This window comes from Schistocerca cancellata, chromosome 2 (genome assembly GCF_023864275.1).
Source record: "Schistocerca cancellata isolate TAMUIC-IGC-003103 chromosome 2, iqSchCanc2.1, whole genome shotgun sequence".
Classification (NCBI taxonomy): domain Eukaryota; kingdom Metazoa; phylum Arthropoda; class Insecta; order Orthoptera; family Acrididae; genus Schistocerca; species Schistocerca cancellata.
Window position 1 is genome coordinate 923642727 of NC_064627.1, and position 22048 is coordinate 923664774.

Here is a 22048-nt window from a genome sequence, read left to right on the forward strand (position 1 = left end):
ATAAAAGGGGTATTTAACTTTGTTTCTCGAATAACCTTCCTATTGTCGAAGAAACACCGCCGACTATGGAAAGACACCCATCCTTCTTTGTTCTTCACTTTCTTCCAGGCCTCACTTTGTCTAACAGGCAACAGTCTCTAAAAACACGGTACGGAGGGGGCGTAGCTCGTCGAAGAGCTGCCTGAATCTGATATGGCTCGTGCTCTCTGGACCAACATCCCAAGCACGCCACTTGGGTGTGCAGGGTGGTGACAGCTGGTGGCCTGTAAGTGTAAGTCCGCCCGTGTAGGTTTACGGTGCACAGCGTGACCCAAGATGCCGGTTCCTTTTCTCCGCACCAACGCGTCCAGGGACATTAGTTTACCGTTTTCCTCCTCCTCCTCCATCGTAAACTTGAAGTTACAGTGAAGAGAATTTAGAAGAATAAATTTGAGTGGTATCTATTCTGTAGAACGTGTCCGACCGAACAGACACCACTCAAAGATATACATTATTTTTGTAACAGTGAGGTGGCTCTTTGAAGTTTATTTCAGTGCGGATGCACTAATATCGTCCGAACTTCTTCGGGAATCAATAATTTGCAAGTAGGGTGTCAATGGACGACGGAAATTTGAGTAAGTCTGGGCAGTGTCCGGATGGCGAAGATGTAAAGGCAACGGCTCAAAACTCATAAGAAGCGGCAAATCCTCATTCGAGTCCCGGTTCGACACAAATTTACAACTTTCGCCAGTGCATTACCACAGTCCCTTGAGCCGGTGCGAGCAACGAATTGTCACGCATCCCTTACCTTCCTTTCCCCATTCTCTATTTCATGTAAAATTTAGGTGCTGTAAAAATGAATCGAGGGATACAATGCCGTTGGGTCAGATAAAGGTGTCAGCCACATATCGCCTAAAGCACGTAGGTCTCAACTCCCTTCACTGGTCTGCTCTCTCTTCGAAATCTTCCAGCGCAGACTATGACCGTCCCTGCGCGTGCGATGAAGTAGTTGGTTCATCGTAGCTGTCTCTCGCTACCGGTCAGAATATCTGCACTATTGGTCACCGAATATGGCGTCCACGACTGCGCAGTTTCTTCTGAGACTGGTATAAACAGATGGCTTCGGTCACAGCCTCAGTAGTGTGTTCGCAGCACCTGAAGATATCTTGTCAGTTGCACCGATGAAATATTGTGGAAATTTCGCAATGACATCCGATGCCTCGCCCGACTAGTCCGTCGGGAAAGCCTCACGCAACACAAGAACTATAATGTTAGAAGTGTAACACAATAAGAAACAATGGAGCAACATACTAATTCTTCTCACATATGTCTCATGAAATGGAAAATAAGAAAAAAATACAGCCCATTCCGAGGTTTATCAACAGTCATTCCTCCCACGTACCATTCGTGAATGGAACAGGGAATAGAGGAAAAGATAGTGGTACCACAAATTCCCTCCACCACACACTAACTTTGCTAGAGGAACATACGTGTAGAGGGGGATCAGTTAGCGCGTAATAGCAGCTCTAAGGCAACTGAATTGTACCGACGAATTAATTATATTCTTTAGTTGCTCCCACTATTTAGATCTACCTACGTATATACTGACCTTCCACGTTAATAAGTCACAATTTGAAATTTACATGCTTTTGGAAGGCCTCACAATTTAACGTCGGCCACTCTTTAAATGACTGAAAGAAACTGTGGGCAGTGTCGTTGGCACAAACAGAAAACAGACCTCCCGTCCGCCTCACGGAGGCCGCATTGTAGTGCTCGCCTAATTAAGCGGCGGACATTTACAAATGTTCCCGGTGAAGTACAACAGCACGGGAGACGGCGCCCGGCCCGCGAAACGACAGACAGCGCCGCCGCTAATTGCTGGCCAAAGCCTCTGCCGGCCGGCCCGCTACTTTCCTGTCTCGCCCGCCACTCTGCTATTTCTGACAGCGCCAGCTTCCCTGTCAAGAGTGGCACTTGGCCAGACATAACACAGACCCAGTAACTGTGGTAGGTGGTCGAACTTCCGTTACCCGTACGTTGCTTCTTGCTGCGTAAGGCGGACGCGACAACTGAAGCACGAGTTCTAGGAATGGCTGTCCGGCTCCTGGACACACACTGCTGCACTGCTTTCCTGGGTTAAACAACTCTCCACAGGGTACAGCAAAATAAGGGCATGTGACACTGTCTCTCCCTCTGAGAGGGAACCCACGAGTCTGCAGTGCCTGTGGCGTACCACTGACAGTATACCACATTTTAGGTGATTGTATTTTATTTACTGATGCGAGGCCATCCGTGCAGTTAGCTGTACGCGTACTTTCTATTTTACATGATGACTGTATGAGTGTAAAATGGATCTAAGGGGGGTAGGACGTCAAACGGGCCGACTTGGAACACGAGAGGCACAGCAGGACATTTTATTTTCTACTGTCTATACTTTTACAAATAAATTCATAAAACTTTGTCAGCATGACCAGGAGGGATTCAGGATTCACACTCTTAGCAGTGGAAGTGCAAAAACATAACAAAAGAAATTTTTTCAGATATGAAATTTCATCATTTTTTCGCTTACTGTTGGCTGCATTTGTTGCTATAGGTACATTTTTCTTCACAAGTAAGAGAAATTCTTTGATGAATTTTGCACAACTTCCAGACCATACTTACAGGTGTAAGAAACTCTAGAATTTTCCAAATCTATTAAAAATTGTGGTAAAAATTGAGATAATTAACTATAAACTTTGATTTTTTCCAAACAAAGTTTAAAACGTAACAGCTCATTCATTTTTTCACGCGTTAAATAGATTCTAGAGTTTCAGACACCTGTAAGTATGGTTTGTATGCTGTGCAAAATTCATCGAACAGTCTCTCTTACTTACGAAGAAAAGTGTACCTATGGCAACAAATGCAGCCAATAGTAAGTGAAAAAAATGATGAAATTTCACATGTAAAAAAAATTATTTTGTTATGTTTTTGAACTTCCGCTGCTACGAGTGTGAATCCTGAATCCTTCCTGGTAACGCTGACAAAGTTTTATGAATTTACTTGTAAAAGTAGGAGCAGTGGAAATTAAAATGTCCTGTGGTGCCTTTCCTGCTCCAAGTCGGCCCGTTTGACGTCCTACCCCCTTTTAAAAAAAATTGGGTGACGGAGATATTACCTAAAGTTCAGTGCACAGATTTTAACTGTACTCTTCCCTTAACCGTCGTTTTAAAGAACGGATAAGAAACTACGTTAGTAATTTTTAAGCTCACTCATTCCTATATCTTTCTCTTTTTTCAGTAACCCAGCTATCTCCTCAGCCCAGTCATTGCTTTACATGACAAGTTATCAGCGGATGCACATGCATGCTCCGCATTAACCTCCTCTCCATGTCGCTATATTGCGCTTCCGCAGTTCCGTCTTGACCCGCCGCCTGTTAGTACACGACCAACGCGCGTTTGCGAAGGTAAGAGCAGCTCTTGTCATCTCAGTTACTTTCTACCGATTAAGCTGTTTAGGTACCACACGTTACTCAGCCTTGTTTAAGTTTGTCAGTTTCGTGCTAAGCCTCAAAATAGTTTTATACTGGATTTTTGGGGGATGAACTACAGTTCACGATTGAATAATTGAGGTTTTTCCATTACGTTTTACAATCTTTTTTATGTAAGTTAGGGACAGTGATATGCTTAATTTTACACAGTCCCTTAGACGACCGTATACTCTGGGAGCCTGTGGGCCAATCCGCCACGATTCCGACATATCCATTGCAGTTTCATGGTAAGACGTACCGGGAACAAACCCGTCAACAATTGTTAGTGCGCGTACAGAGAGTCTTTTACAAATTGTGTCGGCCCTGAAAAGGGCCTTTTTGTAGCTAGGACGTTGTTTACTTAAAGCAAGTGCTCGAACTGGAGACCCTCTGACACGACAAGCTTGATAACGTAGAACGGTGTTTTGCCGAACTCTTTCAAAGATTCCTGTGACTGCTCTCATGTGATTGGCGGCATGTTGAATGCTATCCATTAATTCCTCTTCGTTTGCACGTGGTTCGCGTCCGGGTGGGTGAACTAGAACCTTGAAGAATCGTCACAGGACAAAGTCCGGTGGCGTGGAGTCTGGTGATCGCGGGGGCCATGTCCTACGACCACCTCTGCCAATTACCCGGCCGTCGAAGAGTTCATTTAAATATCCGCGCACAGCACGACTTATGTCCGAGCACCCCATAATGCTGCAACCACACGCATAGCCGTTATGTCCAGGGGAACATCTTCCAGCAGGCCGGGTTGAGTTTCTTGTAAAAAGTGAAGGTAATTTGCCCCAGTAAGTTGAGGAGCTAGACGGACCGGCCCAATCAGATGGTCAACCACAATGCCTTCCCAGATGTTGAGCGAAATACACTCCTGGAAATTGAAGTAAGAACACCGTGAATTCATTGTCCCAGGAAGGGGAAACTTTATTGACACATTCCTGGGGTCAGATATATCACATGATCACACTGACAGAACCACAGGCACATAGACACAGGCAACAGAGCATGCACAATGTCGGCACTAGTACAGTGTATATCCACCTTACGCAGCAATGCAGGCTGCTCTTCTCCCATGGAGACGATCGTAGAGATGCTGGATGTAGTCCTGTGGAACGGCTTGCCATGCCATTTCCACCTGGCGCCTCAGTTGGACCAGCGTTCGTGCTGGACGTGCAGACCGCGTGAGACGACGCTTCATCCAGTCCCAAACATGCTCAATGGGGGACAGATCCGGAGATCTTGCTGGCCAGGGTAGTTGACTTACACCTTCTAGAGCACGTTGAGTGGCACGGGATACATGCGGACGTGCATTGTCCTGTTGGAACAGCAAGTTCCCTTGCCGGTCTAGGAATGGTAGAACGATGGGTTCGATGACGGTTTGGATGTACCGTGCACTATTCAGTGTCCCCTCGACGATCACCAGTGGTGTACGGCCAGTGTAGGAGATCACTCCCCACACCATGATGCCGGGTGTTGGCCCTGTGTGCCTCGGTCGTATGCAGTCCTGATTGTGGCGCTCACCTGCACGGCGCCAAACACGCATACGACCATCATTGGCACCAAGGCAGAAGCGACTCTCATCGCTGAAGACGACACGTCTCCATTCGTCACTCCATTCACGCCTGTCGCGACACCACTGGAGGCGGACTGCACGATGTTGGGGCGTGAGCGGAAGACGGCCTAACGGTGTGCGGGACCGTAGCCCAGCTTCATGGAGACGGTTGCGAATGGTCCTCGCTGATACCCCAGGAGCAACAGTGTCCCTAATTTGCTGGGAAGTGGCGGTGCGGTCCCCTACGGCACTGCGTAGGATCCTACGGTCTTGGCGTGCATCCGTGCGTCGCTGCGGTCCGGTCCCAGGTCGACGGGCACGTGCACCTTCCGCCGACCACTGGCGACAGCATCGATGAACTGTGGAGACCTCACGCCCCACGTGTTGAGCAATTCGGCGGTATGTCCACCCGGCCTCCCGCATGCCCACTATACGCCCTCGCTCAAAGTCCGTCAACTGCACATACGGTTCACGTCCACGCTGTCGCGACATGCTACCAGTGTTGAAGACTGCGATGGAGCTCCGTATGCCACGGCAAACTGGCTGACACTGACGGCGGCGGTGCACAAATGCTGCGCAGCTAGCGCCATTCGACGGCCAATACCGCGGTTCCTGGTGCGTCCGCTGTGCCGTGCGTGTGATCATTGCTTATACAGCCCTCTCGCAGTGTCCGGAGCAAGTATGGTGGGTCTGACACACCGGTGTCAATGTTTTCTTTTTTCCATTTCCAGGAGTGTAGTTTCTGGTGTCCGCGACGTGAGGATTTCCCCTTGCCCAATAATGAACGTTTCCAGTGTTGTAAAGTCTGGATCTCTGCAATACGTCGCAGAAACCACCGGCAAAACCGTAGCCTGTGTTCATAGTCCGCCACAGAATTTAGGTCTTGGTCAGGGTGGAAACTAAATGGATGATGGCCGCCATCCAAAACCTCCCAGACTAACCGATGATTGACCCCATGTCGTGTCCAACCGCTGGAGTACTTGTCGTAGGTGCTTCCTCGAAGCGCTCGAGAGTTGTCTCTTCAAATTCAGCATCCCGTAGTATTCGAGGTCCTCCAGAGTCACCATGATATCCGGCTAACGAGCCTGTTTCACCAAGTCACCGTTGAATTGCTGTAAACGTTTGCGAGTGTAGATGGCGTCTTGCTGGGTAACGTTCCCCACACAACCGTCGAGCTTCATGCGCGTTACCGTCGGCTAGTCCATGAACAAAAACCATATCTCGTTGTTCGAACGATTACTGTGCCGCCTTGCTTACTCTATGACTAAATCGCAGGTGACGTGTGTGTGCTCCGAAGTGAAGCTTACGTGTGAATGCCTCTGACGTGAGGTGGAGACAAACAACAAGACCTATTCGACACGTGTGCGGGGCCAGGGACGTCTGTATGTGTGAACCGACAAACACAGCGCTGCCCGTCAACCGACGAACGACAACAGGGCAATCCACGGCCAATCGGAGCGCGTAGTGCCAAGTTTCTGTAGTTTAAAAATGGTGCGTTGTCGACCTACACATCAGAAATCCGGGATACCATCCAAATATTTTGGTTTAAGAGACACGGTCGCCTAAGGTTCGTTACATCGTTATTACATTTCGTTTGACGACAATGCAACGGTCGCGGTAGTCCTGTTCCACCGCAAAAATGTTCAAATGTGTGTGAAATCGTATGGGACTAACTGCTAAGGTCATCAGTCCCTAAGCTTACACACTACTTAACCTAAATTATCCTGAGGACAAACACACACACACACACACACCCATGCCCGAGGGAGGACTCGAACCTCCGCCGGGTCCAGCCGCACAGTCCATGACTGCAGCGCCTTAAAACGCTCGGCTAATCCCGCGCGGGTGTTCCACTGCAATCTCTGTCGTCGGACATCACACAAATGTACGTCGTCTTCTGGGAGCACGTGACCTCGGTAGATACACAGACCTGGTTGCTTGGATTATCGCAGCTGCTTTAGTAGTGCGCCAAACTGCCGGAATTCTGCAGCGTGTAGGACTGTCGATGGTGCGTCGCAGTACACTGTCGTGATCACGATGGTCGAAGTTTTGAAAAACCTGTTAGGATGAGCTCTAAATTTGTTGGGTGCTTTAGTGAACACTGACAGAATAGATTCTACACACTGTATTAAAGTGTACGTGTTTCGTCGGACGGTTGTTTTATTACTCTGTGTTGTGAGTTGTACGTTTTGGCCACTGCACGTTACACGCTTCTTCACTGTTGTGAAAGTATTTTTCACAGAAACAAGGTTGGTTGCGGTAAAAATCGAATAAATCGAAATTACATCATCATTTTGTATCGAGCCGCAGGAATCCGCCGTTACCTTACGCCATAATACTGAGAAGGTATCCTCAACAACCTCAAAGTTTGCTGGAGGAGTTCTGGTTCACCTTTTATATAATCCCATTCTACAAATATTTATGCAAAAGAAACTTTTGAAGTTTATTGAGAGACGGAGCAGCGAGGTGAAAGCCTACTTTAATTACACACAGCTACAGTAATTACACACATTTGATCATAGAATGATTTTTCGAGGGAGGAGTACGAATGGCAGTGTTTGCACTTTGTCTCTTCTCTCACGTTACAACTTGTCAAAGTATTGAGGAAATGACGCAAAGTAGTAAGAGTTCAACACCCCGCACACTGCTGGATCATTAGAGAGAATCTTAGACAGGGCTAGGATGGAGAAGTAAATCGATCGTGTTCTTTTCGAAAGAACTATCTGAGCATTTGCCACAAATGATTTAGAGAAACTACGGGAAATCCAACTAGATAACCCGACGATGATTTGAATAAGGATCCTCCTGAATACAAGTCCAGCCTCTTAAATACTGCGCTACCGCTGCCGGTCTTGATGCCTTTAAGGTTCTCTGTGTAGCTGAATATTAGTAAGTGGACCCAATGCTGAGGCATAGTTCGTTACAGATTGGTTTGGATACCATTCTGGAGTATTAGCTGTAGTCGAAATAAATATAAAGGATAATGTAAGAAAGCTTTGAAAATAAGTCTAGTTCTGTCATAATTCCTAAGAATGAAATGTTACATTGCATAGAAAGCCTTTAAGCATTTCTGCCTGTTTCACGAAGCAAAATTCGTTGTAACATTAGCGGCAGTAATTTAGGATTCTGACTTACAATATGGCACCAGCAAGCCGCAATATGCACTCTGGTGGTCACGATCGCCTCCCTCCGAAACCGGTTATAATTCAGCGTGCCCAGTAAGTGAGGGAGATTTAGGATGTGGGAAACGCTGCCAGGGACCCGTCGCTCTCTGCGCCGCCATTCATCTGGCCTGCGCGAACTCTGCTTTGCAGCGAGGTATACCTCCCAGGCGCACCGCTCTACTTCTAGCAGGCAAAGTGCTTCAGGGCGCCGCAGTATTTCGTTGTTATTGTTGTCGTTAAGGTTTCGTGTCTCGTAGGCAATGGGGTCATTACACATCTTGATTACCCTCTCCTGATGAGACTCGGAAATGAGTGAACTACATGGCTATAAAACCAGTTAACTGGGCAGTAACAGCTGAGTTCGTTTGGTTCATGTGATTACCGGATATGAACGCAGCACGGGTTCGCCTTGCGAGCGTCAGATGTACAGTTCGGGTGAGTTCATTTGCGTTCTACGCTTGATGTACCCTCTCTTACCGAAAATGAACAAATTAACGAATTTCGTATGCGTGCTTCTTCCTTTTCCCTGTTTTTGAGTAATATTCCAGGTCCAATTCTTTATCCTGAGTTCTCTCGTGGAATACGGTCCTGTCGTTACTGGTTTCCTCCACACGTTTGAGTTTTCACCCAGAATTAGTAAAAACCAATCAAAATTTCCGCACATCAAACTTTTAGAATTAATATCAATGCTCAATTAATCCAGAGAATTGTATGTGAGTACTGTTTGGTCGAATTACATACATACTTCAAATGCGGATTCACGTGCTCTGATTACTAGCGTTAAACAATAACTCAACTTAAAATACGTGTGATGTATATAACTCAAGCATTCAAAACCGTTAGATCTTGTTTATGGACAGTGATCGGGCACGACTGCTCCCACCAGCAACACATCAATGGGAGCCTGGCATTCTCAGATCCCCTGTGTTGCTACCCTCTCCGTGTGAAGAACTGTGGTTGCCAGTTCTCGAGTCATAATCCTTTCTGATCGATTTCTGACATGCTTAGAGACATGATAAAGAACAATAACACACAAAGTTCAGGATTTTTGTGTGATTTTCTTAGAAGATACAGACTTTGAACTTCATACTCATTACAAGTTAAATATTAACACTAGAAATAAACACCGTTGTTCCGAGGCTATACATTTAAAATGCAATGTCCAGCGGTTTCCGTACGTGAAAAAAAAGAGAAAAAAGAGAGAACCACCACCACCACCACCACCACCACCACCACCACCACCACCACCACCACCACCAACACCACCAACAACAACAACAACATACACTCATGCTCATAAATTAAAGATAATGCTGATACATGATGAAACAACGCTCTGGTGGGCGGTTTGTGGGTTTAAATCACCTCGGGATATGAACATGCTGTGCATCTGACCTGCGGTCGTCGCACGGTGCCGCTGGCAGCAGTCCACATACGCAAAGGTGTGTTGGTGCATATCAGAGTACGGTGCAGCGAGTAAGTGTGCAGACGTTTTCAGACGTGCTAATGGTGACTGTATGTCGAAAATGGCTCAAAGAACACACTGATGACTTTATGAGGTGTAGAATACTAGGGCGACTGGACACTGGTCTAACACAGCAAGTCGTAGCACGGGCCCTCCTTGTGCCACAAAGCCTGATCTCAAAATTATGGCAACGATTCCAGCAGACAGGAAACGTATCCAGGCGCTACAGTACGGGACGTCTACAGTGTACAACACCACAAGAAGACCGATATCTCACCATCAGTGCCCGCAGACGGCCACGGAGTACTGCGGGTAGCCTTGCTCGGGACCTTACCGCACCCACTGGAACAGTTTTCTCCAGACACACAGTCTACAGACGACTGAACAGACATGGGTTATTCGTCCGGAGACATCCAAGGTGCATTCCACTGAACCCTGGTCACAAGAAAGCCCGTAAAGCTTAGTGTCAAGAACACAGTACGTGGTCATTGCAACAGTGTTCCCAGGTTATATACACTGACGAGTCCAGGTATAGACTGAACAGAGATTCTCGCCGGGTTTTCATCTGGGGTGAACCAGAAACCAGATACCAACCCCTTAATGTCCTTGAAAGGGACCTGAATTGAGGTCGTGGTTTGATGGTGTGGGGTGCGATTATGATTGGTGCACGTACACCCCTGCATTTCTTTGACAGAGGAACTGTGACAGGTCAGGTGTATCGGGACGTCATTTTTGCACCAGTATGTCCGCCTTTTCAGGTGTGCAGTGGGTCCCACCTTCCTCCTGGTGGATGATAACGCACGGCCCCACCGAGCTGCCATCGTGGAGGAGTACCTTGAATCAGAAGATATTAGGCGCATGGAGTGGCCTGCCTGTTCTCCAGATGTAAACCCCATCGAGCAAGTCCGGGATGCTCTCGTTCGACGTATTGCTGCACGTCTTCAAACCACGATGACACTTCAGGAGCTCCGACAGGCACTGATGCAAGAATGGGAGGCTGTAGCCCAGCAGCTGCTCGACCACCTGATCCAGAGAATGCCAACCCGTTGTGCGGCATGTGTACGTGTGCATGGTGATCATATCCCATACTGATGTCGGGGTACATGCGCAGGAAACAGTGGCGTTTTGTAGCAATTGTGTTCCGGGACGGTTTTCTCAACTTATCACGAATACCGTGGACTTACAGATCTGTCTCGTGTGTGTTCCTTATGTGCATATGCTGTCAGCTCCAGTTTTGTTTAGTGCCACGCTGTGTGGCACCACATTCTGCAATTATCCTTAATTTATGAGCCTGAGTGTAGAAAGAGAGCTTCAATGAGTTAAATAGTTTTTCGAGATATGGTGAGATGAGTTTAAAGTTTAACATTATGCAAAACAAAATTAACGTAGCAGTCGTTAGACTTGACTAAACCGAGGATAGATTTTTGACCTACTTCGAGAGATCTTCGTAAAATATACTGATTTTCTATCGCCGAGGAGAACGGAGCGTTGTGGTGTCTGCCTGAGCACAGTACTTATCGCAACGATGTCGCAACATCGGACGTTAAACTTCAGATGCCAACTAATTTACAGTAAACAGACACTGTCGAAAAAAGAATGGCGTCGACCACAATTATAGGGAACCCTGGTACTGTCCGTGTGGACAGAAGTTTGTGAAGAAACTATACAGCATTCACCTAGGGCGGTTGAACATATCTGCGGGAAGGCTGCACAACTCATTACTCCTTAGAGCTTTGCTGTCTGTGGGCCACAAAATTATATTCGTATCATACGTTACAGCCACGTTTTAGTTAACACAGCCGGAACGATGGGATGGATTTTTGTTCATCTTGGGGTTCCCTTAATTTATTTATTTTTTTGGTCTCCAGATTTACAAATACACCAAACTTTAATATTACAAGTCAAAGACCATAACTGGAAACATCTAATTTTCTTAGTGTTATTTTCTTCGTATGAAGTTTTCTTAGTATGTGGAGAAATAAAAGAAGAATCAAGTGACGAGATTATAGTCCTGGGTACCTCGAACGCTGCCGTGTCACTTTCCTACCTATTGCGGGAACCACCACCGCCGCTGGCCGTGCAGCCGGCAGCCGTGACAACTCCTGGAAGCGCTGGAAGAGGCAGGCGCGGCGCGGAGCGCCAACAGTCGCTGGGCGCAGCCTTTGTGACGTCACCGGCCGTCGCTTCCTGCTGGTCAGCGCACAACGGGCCGACGCAGTCTTCTGTCGCGGCTTCCGCTGCGACCGCGCAGTGGCAGTGTAGCGAATGGGGGTGAGGTGGGGGGAGGGGAGTTTCTACCGACTGCCATAACATTTCGGCGACGAGTGCATACCGTACAATTAGAGGAGTACGAATGGCCTATCCCGCTAACGTTAAATAGCTAAGAACTACTTCATGTAACTTAATGAAGCTTCCGCATGTTACTTATACGAGTATGTGCTTCGTGTACTTCGTCCTCCAGTGTGACTGAAGTATATGTTCCAGAAGTTAAGGCAAAATTTTGTTGCATATTTCGTGTTACATTTTTCCTTAAATTTTTGTGCATTTTACTGGAAAAATAATACGAGAAAGATTGTTCTAGAGGTGTAGTGTCACAAGATATTCTAAAGCAACTGTAAAAAATCTAGAGTAGTTTCTATAGTTCTTGAGAAAACGGGTCATTTGAGAAAATTTTGTTTTTCAGAAATTACAGTTACAAATAAATTCAAATTAAGACTTACAATTAAACAGAAGCAACGAACTCTAGAAGCACTGCGGCCTCCATCATCTTCAACATGGTTATTACGAGTAAGCGGATCTAAAGTTACAGCTGATTCAGCTTTTTTGTATTTACACCACTCCCCTGAAATGAGGTTGTGGATCGGCTTGCCATCTGTTGATATTTTATGGAAAAAGTTTGCCCACACAGCCTTTTTCATATCATCTTTGTTATTCTCGTTTGTTGTTTTGGTTTGAGCGTAGTATTCTGATAGTTGATTGATGGTCTTGTCTAGCAGACGACTAATGGTCTTGAAACTTCCTGGCAGATTAAAACTGTGTGCCGGACCGAGACTCGAACTCGGGACCTTTGCCTTTCGGGGGCAAGTGCTCTACCAACTGAGCTACCCAAGCACGACTCACGCCCCGTCCCCACAGGTTCGCAGGAGAGCTTCTGTAAAGTTTGGAAGGTAGGAGACGAGGTACTGGCAGAAGTAAAGCTGTGGGGACGGGGCGTGAGTCGTACTTGGGTAGCTCAGTTGGTAGAGCACTTGCCTGCCAAAGGCAAAAGTCCCGAGTTCGAGTCTCGGTCCGGCACACAGTTTTAATCTGCCAGGAAGTTTCATATCAGCGCACACTCCGCTGCAGAGCGAAAATCTCTTTCTGACTAATGGTCTTGCTATCACACAGTGGTGTCGTCAACAGCCGTGCTTTCGCCGTTATACCAAGAAAATCGCATGCTCTAGGTAAACAAGAATCACAACTGTTATCCCAGTCCTACCAAATTATGCAGCAAGGTTTCCACCAGAATTTACATCATATCGCAGCCTTCTAGACGTTGTTTTTGAGGTATTAATTTTTAACTGAGCAGTGGTCTGTGAAATGCTAAAAATGTTCTACGCAGCTAATTCAATTAAATACATTTCCAGTCAACAAAATTTAGTAAATTGCACGCAAAATTAATCTTCAAATTCGAAGTAATGTTTCTGTATAAAAAAACAGAAAATTTTTAAACGACATGGCCATTTGTACTCTAGTATTTTATCTGGTGCAATGACATAATAGTTTTCTGTTAACCAGTGCGAAGCACTACTATGAAGTCAGAACAACTGAAACAGCATGAAGACGATCATCAGGTAATGCTTAGTACATCATTGTACTGATTGTTCCGATGACCAATGCTGCCTGATACCCTTAAGGAGAAAATAAAACTTATGTCATTGCGTCGGATAAACTATTAAGTGAACAATAAAAAAGTCAGTCACTGTCTCAGGATAAAATGATTTTTTTAGAAAAGCCTATAATATTTATTACACTAACAACTGATGCGATGGCATTAATTTTCGCAGTTCCAACAGAAAACAGCGAAGGGTATTTACGAAATTAGCTTTATTCGTCTCATATTAGGCCTACACATTTATCTGACTGGGTACCCGAATCTGTTATTCCATGTATAAGTAGGTTGCGTACACTCTGGAAAATTCTTCGTTACACTATAAAAGGAAATTCTCCAGCCACCAGCAAGTTACCAACGCGATTATTCTGTGTCTCGAAAATTTCCTCCCATCGAGTCATATATATCAAATCTTCAGTTTACTCAGTAAAATATCACCAATGGACGAAGAAAATATGCTGAATAGGAAACCATAATGTGACTTACGTCGTGCAAGCTCGAGCATTATTTCTAATTTCTCTTTTTCAGGGTCAGTGTATCAGAATCTCAAAGAACTGCTAACATTACATTTCCAAATGTCAGGAAGCTCTTCTTCAGGTATTTTCATTAACATTCTTTCATTGTTTCTTTGCATGTACAGTGTCATGATAGAATTAAGGCTGGCCCTCCGTACCGAATTTGTTGGTTGGTTTGTGGGGGTTGAAGGGAGCAGACTACAAAGGCCATCGGTCCCTCCCGAATTCGTGCAGACTATTCCTGAACATTAACAAGTTTTGTGTTGCAGTATTCTCGCGCATTTTTTCCATTAAACTAACAAATAGTGTTATCCAGAACACATTTTAAATGTGTGATGTCCTCTCCTTCGTGCAAGTTGCAGAGTACTCGTTTATTTGGGATGACTACAAGATCCGCTACTTTGCCCATGTTTTAATCCGCCGCAACATCCGGTAGCCCTCCATGAACATTTGCAACGATTTCTACAGCGTGACGTCAGGTCGCCGATTGATGTTTGCTGCATCGCTTGTGCTTCAGCGACCTATAAAATCGTAGAAATACACAAATACTCTATTGACGGCTTAATGTCCACATACTTCAGTAATCAGTTATTTGGGCACACGCCCAAGCTTTCTAATGTAAATGTTTAAAACATCATCAAATCTTCATCGCAGAGGGTATCACAGGCACAAATTTATGAATAAAGGGCTGTAAAATAATCTGTCACGAATAGTAGCGTATGTGCTAAAGGTTATAAACTATCACCAACGTTAGTTCGCTGCCATTTTTACGTCTATGCAATAAATACAATAACGTATACATTAAAGTTAGATCAGGCGCGCAGATTACTATAATTACATTCATCCAGTATTTGGAAATGACACCACATAGAGGCTTCCATCAAACTTTAAACATAGTTACAAACCTTTTCGAAACTTTTTCTGAGTGACACTCGCCACAAAATACTGAAAAGAAGACAGTTTATGGCATACTACATTTACGCTGTTCAGGAAGTAGACTTCAGCATCAGGCACGATTTTTTAATTTATTATTTCATCACTATTAACTCTATCGAAAACACATTCTGCAGACAGTACCTACATGTAGCAAAGAAATAACCTGCAAAATAACCTTTGATGATGATTATGATGTTTGGTTTGTGGGGCGCTCAACTGCGGGGTTATCAGCGCCCGTACAATTTCCCAACCTTTGCTCAGTCCAATTTCGCCACTTTCCTGGATGATGATGAAATGATGAGCACAACAAACACCCAGTCATCTCGAGGCAGGTGAAAATCCCTGACCCCGCCGGGAATCGAACCCGGGACACCGTCAAAATAACCTTATCACTGTACTAAATATAGTTCAGAAGATACGACGTCATGAAAATGAACTAACTCTTTTTAAAACGGAGCTGTTTTATACATGGGAGTTCTAGACTTTCTAGAGAATCGGAGATGGGGGGGATTATTGGTTGATTACTAATTATTTGCTATTTTCAACAGATGCTTTACACATGAAATTTAGGAATATATCAGAATGGACTTCCAGGGGTTCTTTTCGCCATAAACTTCGGAAATATTTAGAATAATATAGCTTCTCTCGTCTCGAATATCGTATGAAAGTAATGCCGCGCTTACTGCTGACAGGAAGTACGATACACACGCACCTTGGATAGTACACTAATGAACTATTTCTGATGTTAACAGTTAATTAACAGTTAAATATGTTACGACCATGCGAACCTACTCTGGGAGAACATGAAATATTAGTTCACTTTATTACATAAATGAATGAAAGATTTACTTTACTTTGACGCACATCTTTACCAGAAGATTGTTTAATAATTTACAACTGTCTTGGATTGACAAAGCATCACTTTATGCACTAAGTAACAAACTGCTCTCTTGAGGTACAACATTCAGCATTAACAACGCTGGAAGTTCATATGAAACTTCAACTACTCGTTGTTCCTAGACGATGGTGTTGACTGCTGTAGCTGAAGTCTCGAACTGGGCTGAGTTCCCGCTAAGGCCTGTGGCACCGATGCGCGTTAACGACTTTGAAGTGCAAGCGTATGTCCACAATAAAAAACAATTTGTTTGCAAATAGCGTTTAATTTTTGAATTTACTGTCACTGTATGTAAAACTGGGCTTTGTTTCACTTAGGTAGTTTTATAATAAGTCTGAAATGAAGCAATAGTGAAGAAAAGTTGGTAAATGTACGACAAAATGTTTGAAGTTACTGATGAATCCAGAAACTCTACCTCATTACTGATATACATGTACATAAACAATTGTACGGCAATGGAAGCAAATTTGTAACATCCCAATTACTTGGCCCTCAACACCTTAATGGTTGAACAGCGTGAGCAAACAAGTCCCAAGTAAACCATTCGCGCGCGGTTCACGCGTGAAGTTAAGCGCTTAAGCGCTTCGCCTGCAAAAGAATGCCAAGTGTGGGACGGAGATGCGTGGGGCAGTTTGAATCGCCCACACGCGCAGCGACCTTGTGGAGAATGCGGCCGAGACATGGCCAGGGGCGGTGACCGCCGCCCACAGGGACTGCCCACTGCGTCACAGACAGAGTTCCGGTCCGGCGCGTATGTTATCTGGGGATTCGCTGTCATGTTCACTTTGAAACAAGTGAAACTCACCCTCGTTATATTAAAAAAAAAACGTAACGTGTGAGTACCTATTAGGTTGTTTCTTAAGTTCGTAGTGTTTTTGTTTTGCATGTTTGTATTCCAATTGCTATGGTTTTATTTATCGTTTTTTTCATTTGTTGTTCATTGTTGCTATTGGAGTATACATCTAGTCACCGTAATTTCGAGATAGTGGAGTTGTGAACACTACAGAATTCCGTGCCAAGTGCAGAAATCGGAGCTTTTCCGACATCATCTGTTCGAGTTCAATACAGGGTAACAGTAGCGCAGCCCGCCAGCAACATTCGCGCCGTGTTCGGGGATAATGCCATTGGACAGATTACGACAAAAAAATTGTTTTCTCGTTTTAAGGAGGATCATTTTGACATTAGTGACCCCTCAAGTTCAGGAAGACATTCAGGGTTTGATGATAGTTTAAACGCATTAATCCACAATGAACCATGTCAGTGTACTCGAGAACTGGTTGAGGTGATGAACTGTGATCATTCCAACATCGTGCAACATTTACATGCAACGGGGAAGGTCCAAAAATTGGGTGTATGGGTACCGCATGCTCTAAGCATAAATCACAAAACTCAATGGGTGGCCATACGTGCATCTCTGATTATTCGTCATTAATTTGCTCGTGAACAGCACCGACGATTCTTATCCTGTACCGTTACTTGCGACGTGAAATAGTGTCTTTTTGCTAACATCAAGAAAAGAAAGAAATAGCTGGACCCAAACGAAACAGCAACTCTCTGTACAAAGACCTGCGCGCATTCACACAAGGTAATGTTGTGTATCTGGTAGGACATCAACGATGTGGTGTACTACGAATTGGTTCCCTGAGGTGTAATCATCATTGCTGATATTTGCTGTCAACAACTGAGATGTTTTGGAGACGCAGTCCCTCAAAAGCGACTAGAATGACCGTGTGAAGCAATGCTACGCGACGATTCCTGCATTCTTCTAGACTGACAAAAAACACTATACGGTGGCTGGGTAAGTCATTAGCCAGCCGGTGTGGCCGAGCGGTTCTAGGCACTTGAGTCTGGAACCGTGCGACCGCTATGGTCGCAGGTTCGAATCCTGCCTGGGGCATGGATGTGTGTGATGTCCTTAGGTTGTTAGGTTTAAGTAGTTCTAAGTTGTAGGGGACTGATGACCTCAGATGTTAAGTCCCATAGTACTCAGAGCCATTTGAATTAGTTATTCCATGTCCACCTTATTCGCCTGCTTCTGTGCCCTGAGACTCTCGCTTGAGCCGCTCTATCGAACAGCCTTCAAAGGACTTCCTTTCCGGATGAAATGATCTCCGAACATGGCTGGACGAGTTGTTCGCCTAAAAAACACGATTCCTACAGTCACAGAGTCGAAAAGGTATTCAAGTGTTGGCAGACTGTTGTAAATAGTAAAGAAGAACATATTATTAATGAGTCAAGTCTCTTATGTGTAATTGCTTATTAAACTTATGGAAAAACATTACGAACTTACGCACCAGTCTACTAGTAATGTGTATATTATCGCATGGTAGTCATGGTCAGGTTGGATAACATGTCCTGCTGAATCTGCACCAGTGCTGAAGCTATAATCTTATAAGTCTGTAGTACGTCTCGGGGAGTGCGAGATGGAAACAAAGTGCTTCACAAATCGAAATTAAGTTCGCGTAATGTGAACACTTATTTAACTACTGAATACTCATTTACAGCCAAATTTCATCACTTAAATAAACAAATCCTTCAACTTAGATTTTTTTACTGCGAAACTTTGATATTAGAGGGTAAATACAGTGAACAAGTGAAGAAATTTGGCTAGCGAAAATGTAGGCAACATCATAATACACGATACGTGGTTCTTCCAGCAGTCTAACTACCGTCTGCGTCAACTCGCAGCGCTAGATATAGTGAAAGACGACCTTCCGTACTTACAACAATTACTTGCAGAGATTACGCTTTATGACTATAAAGTGGATTGAAATCCATACGATACATATGTACGTTTCTGTTCAACCACGAAGACGTTATAGATAGGGCAATAGCTAAGGTGGGCAACGATGAGATATGAAATCGATGCTATTTACCTGAAGAGTGTGCAGGGAGGTTGGACGGGAGATGCCATGGGGTAAAGGGACAGGAGAGGGGGGCGGGCAAAACCGGTTAACAAAGCTGTTGCACAGTAAGCTTTAACTGCTCTTTTTATTATTTTTTATGATTCCTTGTAGTGAGAGAGTGTGTCGACAATGAAGTAGCGACGCAACGCCATCTGACTTCGCGGTACGATATTCCATTACTCGGTCTTGCGAAGTGCTTTCTCTAATTAATTCATGGGCACTATTCAGTAAGAGAGCGTTAACATACGAGATGTAAAATGCATACGATGCGTACTTAAATTAAAACGGAATTAAAATTTTAAAACGCGCGAAGTTGCTTGTACCGACTAATAATGGCCTCTGACACAGACTGGTCGTGCAACATTGTAATATCATGAGAATGGAGTTTCTCTCCTTTACATGTATCAATGCTACTAATTTACTGCAACAATGCCAAGTGATGTAAAACAGGGACAGAATGACGATTATTTTTCTTTTTCTTCGCAGACGAGGACAGGGATTCCAATTTTGTGTCTCCTGCACTTTGTCTGCTACTCTTTATGTTAATAATTCTTTTTTTTCATCGGAGTATCTTGGTATTTTCATCTTGATTATACGTACCTAAAGCGAAAGCGGAACTCATTTCGCTAAATCATATTTTTTGGTTTCTTACCATTTAACTGTTAAGGGATAGAAGGGACATAATATTTCACTGGTAGCCGTATGAGAGAGAGGGGGAGGGAGGGAGGGAGAGAGAGAGAGAGAGAGAGAGTGTGTGTGTGTGTGTGTGTGTGTGTGTGTGTGTGTGTGTGTGTGTGTGTGTGTGTGTGTGTTTGGGGGGCAGGGGGAGAGGGCAGCTGCTGTTGCTTCACGGTAGACTGTTTAAACTGTAAAGCAACGTTGGTTGTACACCTTGTTTTTTCCTCTCACGATTACATGACTTAATATGGCTGCGCAAATCAAAAACGCCTTGCTTCCTCTGATGTTCGACTTCGTGATGTTGCGTGTGTTGAAAGCTAAAGCGGCCTCTTGCGTTTATTCCGGACATGTCGAGCTTATCGCAAAACACCGCCCACGAGACGCATCTCGTATGTAAGCTGCTTTCATCGGCAAGGGTAAGGGAAAAATGAATGTAGTTTGAAAATGTCCCTTCTTTTGGCTATGTATTTTGTATGCCTCACGAGTCTGTGTTGCCAACGGAAAAACACGAATAAAATATGACCAACGCCTCCATAGTCGGCGCAGGACTCCGTATGTGGGTGGACTATACGCGCAATATATTAATAGCTTTTCCAAGTACGTACGCTGCTGCAAACGTCACACAACTAGTACGATTCCTCTTAATCACTTCGTTTGGATCTCTCTTTCCAGCGGCAGCACTTTAATTTTACAGGCCGCCTCCCAGCAGATTCTGCATAAGGATGTGAGTAAAATCGTATACGATCTTACTTAAGAAACCAAATAGTGAAACTAAAGTAAAATGAAACACACAGTTGGTTCCGCTCTGTTACTACTACTACTACTACTACTACTACTACTACTACGTGTGAGAATTTGGAAGTTCATTCTTGTTCTAAGTATTTGAGCTTGCTTAATAAAGACGTACCGGAAAAAGCGTAACATAGTTAATGGAACGTAACGTAATTAAATCAGGCTATGCTGTGGGTATTAGATTGCGAAATAAGTAACTGAAGTTTTGTTATTAGTGCAGTTATTTTGCTTCCTAAACAGCTAATCTACTTTTACTTGCTCATTTCCTAATTTACATCCTCGGCATTGTCTGATTTCATTCGACTACATTCCATTATCCTTGCTTTTAGTTTTGTTTATATTCGTTTTATAACATCGTCTCAAAACGCTCTCCATTCCTTTCGACCGTTCTTCGAAGTCCTTTGCTGTCCCTGACAGAATTACACTATCAGTGCTAAAACTCTAACACTTTCTTCTCCACTCTTTGGTTCCCTTTACTGCTTACTCAATACAAAGATTGAATATCGGTGGTAGGCTACAATCTTGTTTCATTCTCTTCTCAACTATTACTTTCCCTTTATATCCTTCCACTCACTCAACTACAATCTGGTCTCTGTACAAGTTTTAGATGGGTTTCTTTCCCTTATTTTATCTCTGCTAAATTCAGAATCTCAAAGACATAAACATCGTAACCGCTTCCCTTAAATCGACCAATGTTATGAACGTATGACTGCGTTTGTTCACTATCTTAAGGTTAAGTTACAGAGTCGGTATTTCATGAAGCGTTTATTAACTCATCTGTCAACAGTTGCAGGACACATGAAAAAAAAAAAAAAAAGAAACCAGTACACATCTGTCAGTGAAGAGTGAATACAAAGATGGAATTTCAATAAATAGTTCAAATGTAACAAATTATTTGAATTCAAAGATACCTGCACTGAAAATCCCAGATGGTAATAATAAATATCAGAATGGGGACATGCTTTTCATAGTGTTTGCAGGATGATTGACACAATCCAAATGTGCCTCTTATCAAGTCAAAATGAAACTAGAGCTCAACATAGCCAACAGCACCAGGAAAGCTTCGATGACACCAGTGCCAAACTTTATGTACAACCGCACGCCCGCAGCCAATGGATGTGTCGCGTTTTAAATGTGGATGCGCGTCAGCATCTTTAGTAACCTTGGCATCAATACAGGCAATGACAATAACAAATGTACAAGTATTACACAAACATGAATACTAGTGCCGCGCTTGCATGTAACATATTTGAACATAAGACAAGGGTTTCTTGTTGAGGTGCGCGTCCACAGCCAATGGGTGCATCTGACTAAAACAGATAGCGTCGCAATGCCTTCATTAACCACGCAATGCCTTCATTAACCACTCAGAATTAATTGAAAGTACAATAAAAATAATTGGTAATTCAGATTTTTTTCTCCATTACAACTTTTGCGTCATGCATACATATGGTTGTTTTCCAGCAATCTGCATACGTATATAGTTTACACGCATAAAACACTTAGAGACCAATAAATATTATTTGTTTGGCCAAAAAGTTTCGTACAAAACATTTATATTCCCTCACGGCACACAATCATTACGGCATCTGGTTATACGCGAACACATTGAAATCGCCTTGTCCTGTACTCATAATGCGTGTGCATTCGTGCGAGTCTTATTGTTGTAAATTACAGAAGACAAATACCAAAACGCAAATATTCAAGCACTTTGCATAATTTTAAACAATTTTGCGTTACTGGTCAAACATGCTACACAAACAATCTTTTTCATACAACCCGTACGGCAC

General features: G+C 44.1%; 1 protein-coding gene and 1 non-coding gene across 2 annotated transcripts in view; both read right to left on the reverse strand.

The window, feature by feature from the left end:
- Window positions 1-22048, reverse strand: part of LOC126162864 (cAMP-dependent protein kinase catalytic subunit 3-like) — a 269609-nt gene that overhangs the window by 54864 nt on the left and 192697 nt on the right. The gene's annotated exons all lie outside the window — the stretch shown is intronic.
- Window positions 12703-12777, reverse strand: Trnas-cga (transfer RNA serine (anticodon CGA)). Its single transcript has one exon. It is a non-coding gene; the product is annotated as a tRNA-Ser (tRNA).